At 48.8% G+C, this 8,667-nt stretch overlaps 1 protein-coding gene across 1 annotated transcript in view; it reads right to left on the reverse strand.

Moving 5' to 3' along the window:
- Positions 1–8,667, reverse strand: part of PITPNM3 (PITPNM family member 3) — a 102,874-nt gene that overhangs the window by 81,157 nt on the left and 13,050 nt on the right. Inside the window, exon 2 of the mRNA XM_012810954.1 lies at positions 4,238–4,333. The gene's annotated coding sequence lies outside the window, so the exon portion shown is untranslated. The remainder of the gene's footprint in view (positions 1–4,237; positions 4,334–8,667) is intronic.

The following is an 8,667-nucleotide window of genomic DNA, read 5'->3' on the forward strand; positions in this document are numbered from 1 at the left end:
TTATTGAGGTATAATTGGCATTTATTGACTCCACATACTTAAAATGCATGATTGGATCTGTTCTGATATACATATGCACCTATAAAACCATCACAGCAATTAAGATGATAAACCCAGGCCTATCCCCCCCGGGAGTTTTCTCCTGCCTCTGCTTACCCCTCCTTTCCATCCCTCCCCATGCCCAGGCGGCCTCTGATCTGTGCCTGGCACTACAGATTAGGCTGCATTTTCTAGAGCTGTGTATAAACGGAATCATACAGGATGTACTCAGCTTTGGTCTGGCTTTTTTCACATGCCATGATCATTTCGAGAGTCATCCACTTTGTTGCACGAGATCAGTATTTCATTCCTCCTTCTTGTACCACAATTTGTTTATTCACTCACTTGTTGATGTACATTTGGGGTGTTTTCAGTTTGGGGCTAGAATGAATAGAGCTGCTAGGAATGCTCACGGGCAAGTCTTCAGGTTGACATGTGCTTTCTCTTTTCTTGGGGAAATGCCCGGCCGCAGCAGGAGGAGTAGGTCACATGGTTGTTAAGTAGGATGAACTTTTTAAGCAGCTGCAATCTGTTTTCCAAAATTGTTGTACCATTGCACCTTCCCACCAGCAGTTTGAAGTTCCAATTTCTCTGCATCCTGGTCAGTAGTTTTAATTAGCCATTCTGATAGGTGTGTAGGGGTATCTTGTTGCACTTTTCATTCACATTTCTCTAACGACTAATGACGTGGTGCGTCTTTTCATGTGCCTATTTGCCATTCACATATCTTATCTTGGTAATGTGTCTGTTCCTTTATATTATGTTGTTTATGGTAATTCTGAGTATAATTTGCTTGTACATAACTGCATTTGTTTCTCTTCCCACTCACCACCTACCACCACCACTAAGCTGGAAGCTCCGTGAGGGGTTGGGACAGAGCCTGCTTGCTCCCATATGCCTAGAACAGTGCCTGGCACTTACTGGGCAGATGCTCAATGAATACTCCTTGAAAGAGTGAATGAATGAGGCTGAATTCTAGCTCCTTCTCTGCCTCTTTGCATGGCCCTGAACAAGCTTCTCTGGACTCATTTTCCCAACTTGTAAAATGGGCCAGGGCATTGAACTCAAAGACCTTGAAGGGCTTCCCACTTCTGGCCTGGTCTGGGTTTGAGGCCTGGTCTGCTCTTGGCCTCTTGGCCACCCAGGTTCTCCTTCACTCTGCAACTTCCAACCTTGGCAGAGCTGGAAGGTGGCCCCAAGGCAGGCCTTGTATTGACAGGAGAGGGAGTGGCACTTTTCTTGAATCTGAGAGCCTGGACCCCAGAGCCCACTCTGCAGCATCCAGTCAGGGCCACCAGCTACCCCAGAGCCCCAGGCCTGCTGCCTCGGCCTGAGGAGTGGCATCCTTCCCTGGAGATGTTATGGACCCTGAGATGGCCATTCTCCTGCTGGAGTGTACCCTAACCCCTGACAAATAAGTCTCTCATCCCTCCACATACACCCTGGCGCTGAGCTGATGGGCTGGCGTTCATGGCTGAAAGGGAAGGAGGAAGATCCCAGTGTCAGCTATAAGTGACTGGGAAAGGACTGACCTGGACACTAAATATTCTGGCTTCCAGCCTCTCCACTCCCACCTGGACATGTGATCTTGGGAGGTCCTCAGTTTTCCCATCAATGCTTCGAAGAAGAAGAAACATGATGTTCCAAGGGTGTGTCCAGTGCTGATACCTAACAGCGTGGAGCCTTCCAGGTCAAATGTGCATTTTTTTGTTTGTTTCTCTGATAGTTTCTGTATCAGTCAGGGTGAGTGGTTGCAGGGGGTGGGGTCATAACAGGATCTACAGGCAGAAAAGGGGAGACAGACCCAGGAGCTTTCAGGGATAGAAGAATGCCCAGGAGGCAGTGGGGCTTTGCACACCCAGGCAGCACAAAGGCCGGGAGTGTGCTGCCAGGAGCTCAGCTGGGCTCTACAGGGAGACACAGAGAGGTCTCCGGTGGGCACCACTTGTGGAGAAACCACTGGACTGGATGATCATGGTAGCCAAGGAGTGATTTCAAGGGTTCATGGGGTAACCCAGGAAGCTTTGAAGGCTCAGGTACAGACTGCCCAAGTGGAGCTGGAGTTGGCGCTGGCCTCATGACAACTAGAATTGGAACCGTGGGAACAGTAGCAGGCGGTGCTCGCCAGAGCAGAGAACAGAGGCCACACCCCAGGTCAGGCTGGGGCTACACCTGGACCAGAGAACAGGCCAGGGAAGTAGCCCTATGAGGGAAGCTCAGAAATCTGGACACCCACAGCCTGGCCCTAGACACAGAGTGCTGCTGGGCTGAGCTGGACCAGGCTGCTGGGAGAGAGGGAAAGGACGGCTTCACCTCATACTTCCCTGAGCCAGGGAGACACACAAAGGCCTTGGGTCAGGGAGGCTGCATGGAGCAGATGGGAGGTCAGGGGTTGGCAAAGGAGAACTAAAGAGGCCCCCAGAGCCTGCGACATGATCCCACAGCTTAGGCTAGAGATGTTTGGGGAGAGGTGAGATGGAGAGGTGGGAGGTGCTCTGGGTGTGCAGGGAGGTGGAAGGTGGGGAAGAAGGGAAGAGCCTGGGGTCTTGAGAAAATGGAGAAGAGAAAAGGAGATGAGGAGAGAGAGAAGGGGAGAAAAGGTGGGTCTACCACCAAAGAGAAGTAGGAGATGCCAGTTCTGAGAGCGGTGAGGTCAGGGAGGAGAAGACAGAGGCTGCTCAGGGGGCAGCAGTCAGCGGGAAGGGGAGCAGGAAGCATCCACAGCTTCTTGCAAAAGAAGCCAGAGAGCAGAGTCTGGAGGGACAAAGCCAACCCTCCTGCCACCCGCCCACATCTCCTGAACAAGTGCTGCCATCAGCTGAGAATGCAGAGCCCTGATGAACTGCAAAATTGTTTTAAGTAAAAGTCTTCTAGGTATCAAAATATTGAAACCACTGTGTCACACTGTGAGTTAGTTGCTATGGAGAAACTTGCCCCCAACAGTCACTTTAGTCAGACATCAATGTGAGACAGGTCCCACATGGGCTGCCTTGGTGCTGGCACCACGGAGGGGGTTCTCTGCCCTGAGAAAGGACAGCCCCACACCTACCAGCCACACTTTTCTGAAAGTCACCTACACTGGGTACTCTCCATTTTTGGAGGCACAGAACTGATGGGGAAATTGAGGCCCAGAGAAGGTGAAAGGCCTACTAACATCACACAAGTTGATGGAATAGTTCAGACCATACCCCAAGTGTCCTGCCAGATGTCTTCCCAGAACATAGTCTGTTTTTCTTTCAAGACCCCATGGTGTACCAGGCCTTTCAAAGCTGGCCCAGTCTCTCCCTAAATGTGAGTGAGGCCAAGCAGGTCGGGTGGGTACCAGGGACCCCTGTGTGATGGGAAGCAGGCCCCCAGTGCTGAGCATGACTGGTAATGGTCTGCTCTCCCTGCTTGCCACATTCCAGTGACCCACACCCTCCTACCTGCTCACACCCTGAGCCCTTGCCCAGGTAAATGTCCACCCGTCTGATGCCCCTTTCTTCAATCCCAGCTTAAATTTCACCCTTTGCTATGTCTCGTGGGCTGGCCATGCCTCGATGCAGGGATGATTTCCTCGGCCCTATCGTCTTTCACCTGGACATTAGCAATAATCTTTCCCACACCCCTTACACCTATGAGGCTGGTCTTAAGTCACATACAGAGTCCCAAGAGTGGCCCCTGCAGCCCCATCTCTCCTTCTCCTCCCTAGCTCACCACTCCCCTGCCCCATGGGCCTTCCTTCAGTTTCTGGAATGTTCCCCTGTAGGGCCCTCACACCCGCTATCTCCACTGTCCGGAAGGCTCTTCCTGCATGTCTTCACCTAGCCAGCTCCCACTCCTCAGCCCTGCAGCAAGGATGTAGGGCCACCTCCCTGCCCACACTCCATCAGGTGCCCCTCATTGTTCTTTCTATAATACCTGGTGCTTCCTACTTGACAGCATCATCCCCCATTTGTAACCGTGTCACTGTTTGCTGTCTGCCTCTCTTACCAGGCTATAAGCAACCATCCCAACTGGTTACCACAGGGCCCCTGGCATCTAGCGTAGCTCCCAGTACATGTAGGGCTGCAGCAAATATTTCAAAGAGCAAATGGTTGAATGCTGAGGCCCTCCTCTTGGGACACTCAAAGAGGGGTAAACATGCAACGTAGAACTTCAAAGAGCAGGGTGCTAGTGAGGCCCTCAGGAAGGGCACTGGGACAGTGATGTGACTCACCTCTAGCATCAAAGAATTCATCATCTGAGCTCTCCACTGAGTCGCTGAGGACATTTCGAAGGTGCCAGGGGGCACCGCCACCCGGAGGAGGGCCACCTACCAAAGGAAACACATCCATTAGCCAAGCCTGAGCCAGTGTCCCAGTCTGAGGGAGGTGACCCCAGACCTTGCACACCAGTGCCCTCTCCCTTCGAACCCTCAGACTTCATGGAGCCCGTCCTCTCTTACACAATTGTTTAAACCTCAGAAACCTCTCTGAGAGAACTCAGAGTGTTGCCCATTGAGTGGTGCTCAATAAGTGTGCCCATTTCACATGTATTAAAACGGAGGTTGGAGGTATTTAAGAGACTTTGCCAAGGCGACTTGATCAAGAGACTCTGCCAAGCAGGCCATCAGTCAGCACAGGGTCAGGTTTGCTATTAACAAATGATCTCAGCTGCTTAAAATAGCAATAGTTTATTTCTCACAGTTTGGGAGGGGGGCTTTGCTTATCATGGTCATGCAGAGACTCCACCACCTTATGATGTCACCATCTCAGAATGAAACTTCAAGGTCTGCCCAAGCAGGAGAGAAGAGTACGGAAAATCACACCCAGTCTTAAACACTTGTGCCCAAAAATGCCACACTTCTGCTCACATTGCACTGGCCACCAGGCACATATGTCCTATGCCCATAAAGACCTGGGCTCTTGCATCAGCAAAGATCCTGCCTCAGTGTCTCCATATGTTCAATGAGAAACCTAGCAGAGACTGTCCCTTGAAACTCTCCGACTCAGCAGCTATTTGAGGAGCCCACGTGGCACATGGTAGTCATTGACAAGCAAGCAAGAGGTGGACACCGCCCCCCAAAACATACCAGGTATGACTGGTGATGCAATCCTCAGAGAACCTGGGGCAACCCCAGTTCACACATCCTGCCACCCTGCAGGATGCTGGCACTGTTCCCTGGCCAAGTCCGCAGGGACATAGCACTCCTGCCTGGCTCTGGCCTCACCCACCATGTCCTCCCAAACACCCAGCTTATGCTCCATGGCTTAGAAACCTATGAGAAGCATACTCTGAGACTCAGAAAGAACAGAGGCTGCAGGGAGCACCAACCTGCTAGTCACCTCTGGGTGCAAAGCTTGGTCCCCATACACTGTCCACGGGGACCTCTAGGCCCCCATGACCAGCATGACAGTTTGGCTCAGCAATTTCCCACCCTTGGGCCCTGATTTATTGTAAGGGCTCCTATAAACCCAAATGCACCATAGCAGTGTGTTTCTAACGTGGATATGGGACTCTTTCCTAAACATGTGTGGAAGAAGTTCTAGCTAGTACAATGAGAAAGAAAAATAAATGACAGGTATACTGATTGGAAAGTATATTTGCAAATGCATATTTTACCTAGTTTCCTGGTGTTCAAAATGCATATCTGAAATTGAAACTGTCTTTATTCTCAGATATACAATGTCCACGTAGAAAACAAAAGCTCTAGAAAAGCTCCTTTTTTTAGTTTATTTCAGCATATTATGGGGTACATACTTTCCGGTTACATAGTTTGCTTTTATAAATTTTAAGTCAAGGTTATAGGTGTGGCCCTCACCCAGAAAGTATGCAATGGACTTGTGCAAAGGACCTGGTGAGTGGGAATTTATCCTTCCCCTTCTTCCCCTCCCCCACCTAAGCTTCACTGAGTTTGTTTCCCTGTTGATCAACCAGTTCCAAATTAGTATTGAGTACATAAAAGCTATTTTTAAAAACCTACTAGAATAACCAAACATGGTAAGATTGCAGGATATGAGATCAACCTGCAGAAGTCAATTGCATTCCTACATGCTAACAATGGAGACTTGAAAATGAAAAGGCAATACTGCTTACAATAGCCACAAGAGAATGCTTAGGTGTAAAGCAAATGTATGTGGAGATTTCTGTGATTCAAGACATACAATTACTTAACATTCTTCCTGAATAACATTAACTTTCTATGTTTTCTCAATCAGCAGATAAAAACTATGTTAGCACCTGCTATATTAACCTACTGCATTAAAATATTAATATATATTTTGTATATATATTAACATATAACTAACTTTGCTATCCAAATCTATTCTACTCCTCAGATGTGAGAATTTGGCTAATCAGGAAAGGCCTATTATCCTCATCTATTTGGCACCTGAATTTTGGATAGTAAAGCAGTAAGAGTTTAACTCATGATGGAGTCATCTGAGAGTCATCTGAATCTATTTGGTTCCCAAGTCTGAATAACAAGGGTGCAGCAGGAGGCTTCTGTGTGCACTGGCTCTCACACCCATACACTATACCTCCAAGAGCCAGAGCGAGGCCATTTTCTCTGATAACTCATTGTGGGAGTCTAGGGGGAGAACCAAGCAGAGGGGACAGCTGCAGGAAGGCTAGCCCAATTCCACCTGAGGAAACAAGTTCTCTCAGCTAGAGCTGGGCAGAGAAAGAGTGGGCTGGAGGCCGTCAAAGGGAGCTTCCCATCCCCAAGGTGCTGTGGGTGCTGGAAACAACTTAAATAAAAGGGAATAAGAGGGACAGGGCAGGGTTCTCACAAAGCTTACATTCTGCAGAGCAGGAGAGCAGTAACCTGGCTCAGGTAAATAACAAAGATGATTTCAACATAAACCTCTCCCTTCCTACCCCACCACGTCCTCCTTCCTCTAATGTCTCTCACAGTGTAATTATAGCCTAAGGAATAGACAGGCTCCAACACGAGGATCAGGACATCCGCAGGGGGAAAGCGAGGAGGGAGCCTAACCTCAGTTACCAAAAGAACTTTGTCAGCTACTCTAGTTACAAACGCTGGGCTCACTGGGTGGCGTCTCTTTCTCCTCACATTCAAAGCTGATGTGCCTTTCAGATGAACCCTTTCCCTTAGTGTTGTGACTCTCCTTTCTGGTCAAAATACATACTTGATTTCTTTTCAAATGCATATTTTATCTTGTTTCTTGGTGTTCAAAATGCATATGTGCATTGGTTTTATTTTTATTTATTTATTTATTTATTGAGACAGGTCTTGCTCTGTTGCCCCCAGTAGAGCACAGTAGCATGTTCATAGCTCACTGCAACCACAAATTCCTGAGCTCAAGCAACCCTCCCACCTTAACCTGCTCAATAGATGGGACTACAGGTATACACCATCTTGCCTGGATAACTTTTCCGTATTTTGAAGAGGAAAGGTCTCTCTTCTCAGGCTGGTCTGGAACTCCTGACCTCAGACAATCCCCCTGCCTTGGCCTCCCAGAGTGCTAGGATTACAAGACAGGATTGGGCTGCATTGGTTTTCTAATGCAAACTGTTACATTTGTTTAAAGCTGATATAAGTTCTTCCTTCTCCCAAGGCAGGGTCTGCCGGAAAACAACTTCTAGAAAGGTGTTGGGGTAGAATAAGCCCAACAAATTATATACACTTGTATTTAAAAAAGAACCTATAAAAATGGATATGGTAAGAAGCTTCCAGGTGGGAGCTGCTCCCTTCATCTCACCTCTAGCATGTGGATTTTTTAAAAACCAAACACCAAAGTTCATATTTCTTTTTTTTTTTTTTTTTTTTTTTTTTTTTTTTTGAGACAGAGCCTCAAGCTGTCCCCCCGGGTAGAGTGCCATGGCATTACAGCTCACAGCAACCTCCAACTCCTGGGCTCAAGCGAGTCTCCTGCCTCCGCCTCCCAAGTAGCTGAGACCACAGGCGCCCACCACAACGCCCGGCTATTTTTTGGTTGCAGCCGTCATTGTTGTTTGGCGGGTCCGGGCTGGGGATTCGAACCTGCCACCTTAGGTGTACATGGCTGGTGCCTTAGCCAGTTGAGCCACAGGCGCCGAGCCCAAAGTTCATATTTCAAAAAAGGAAACAAGCAGTGGACAGAGTGTCTCAGGAGGGGTCAGAGGCGAAGACTTTTCTGAAAAGGTATCAGGTGAGCTGAAGCTTGAATGAGGAGGACAGAGCGAGATGTGCTAAGCTCAGGCACATGGGTGTGTGGCATATGCCTGACAGCTCCTGCACACACGTGCATGGTACGCACAGTGCACAGGCACATGGGTGTGTGTGGCATATGCCTGACAGCTCCTGCACACGTGCGTGGTACACACAGCACAGAATATGTGGGTGCGAGCCTTCTTGGATGAAGGAAGCGCGAGGGCAAATTACAGAAGAGCTCAGCAAGTCTAAGGGGCAGAAAAATACCCACATTGCTAGAGCTGATGATGGAGGGGAGACAGGAATTAGAGGAGGTGAGAGAGGAAATGGGTCCAGACTAGGGTGACCAGACGTCCCGCTTTTGGCGGGACAGCCCCGCTTTTTAACAATTTGTCCTGCATCCCATGGCATTTTAAAAAAGTCCCGATTTTTGGAAAGAATGCACAAATGGGCAGGAGAACAGGAAGGGAATATACGGTTTTTGGCTGCCATGTGGCTATTTTCCTAGAATA

Source organism: Otolemur garnettii, unplaced genomic scaffold, assembly GCF_000181295.1.
Source record: "Otolemur garnettii isolate 467f Iridium unplaced genomic scaffold, OtoGar3 scaffold00145, whole genome shotgun sequence".
Classification (NCBI taxonomy): domain Eukaryota; kingdom Metazoa; phylum Chordata; class Mammalia; order Primates; family Galagidae; genus Otolemur; species Otolemur garnettii.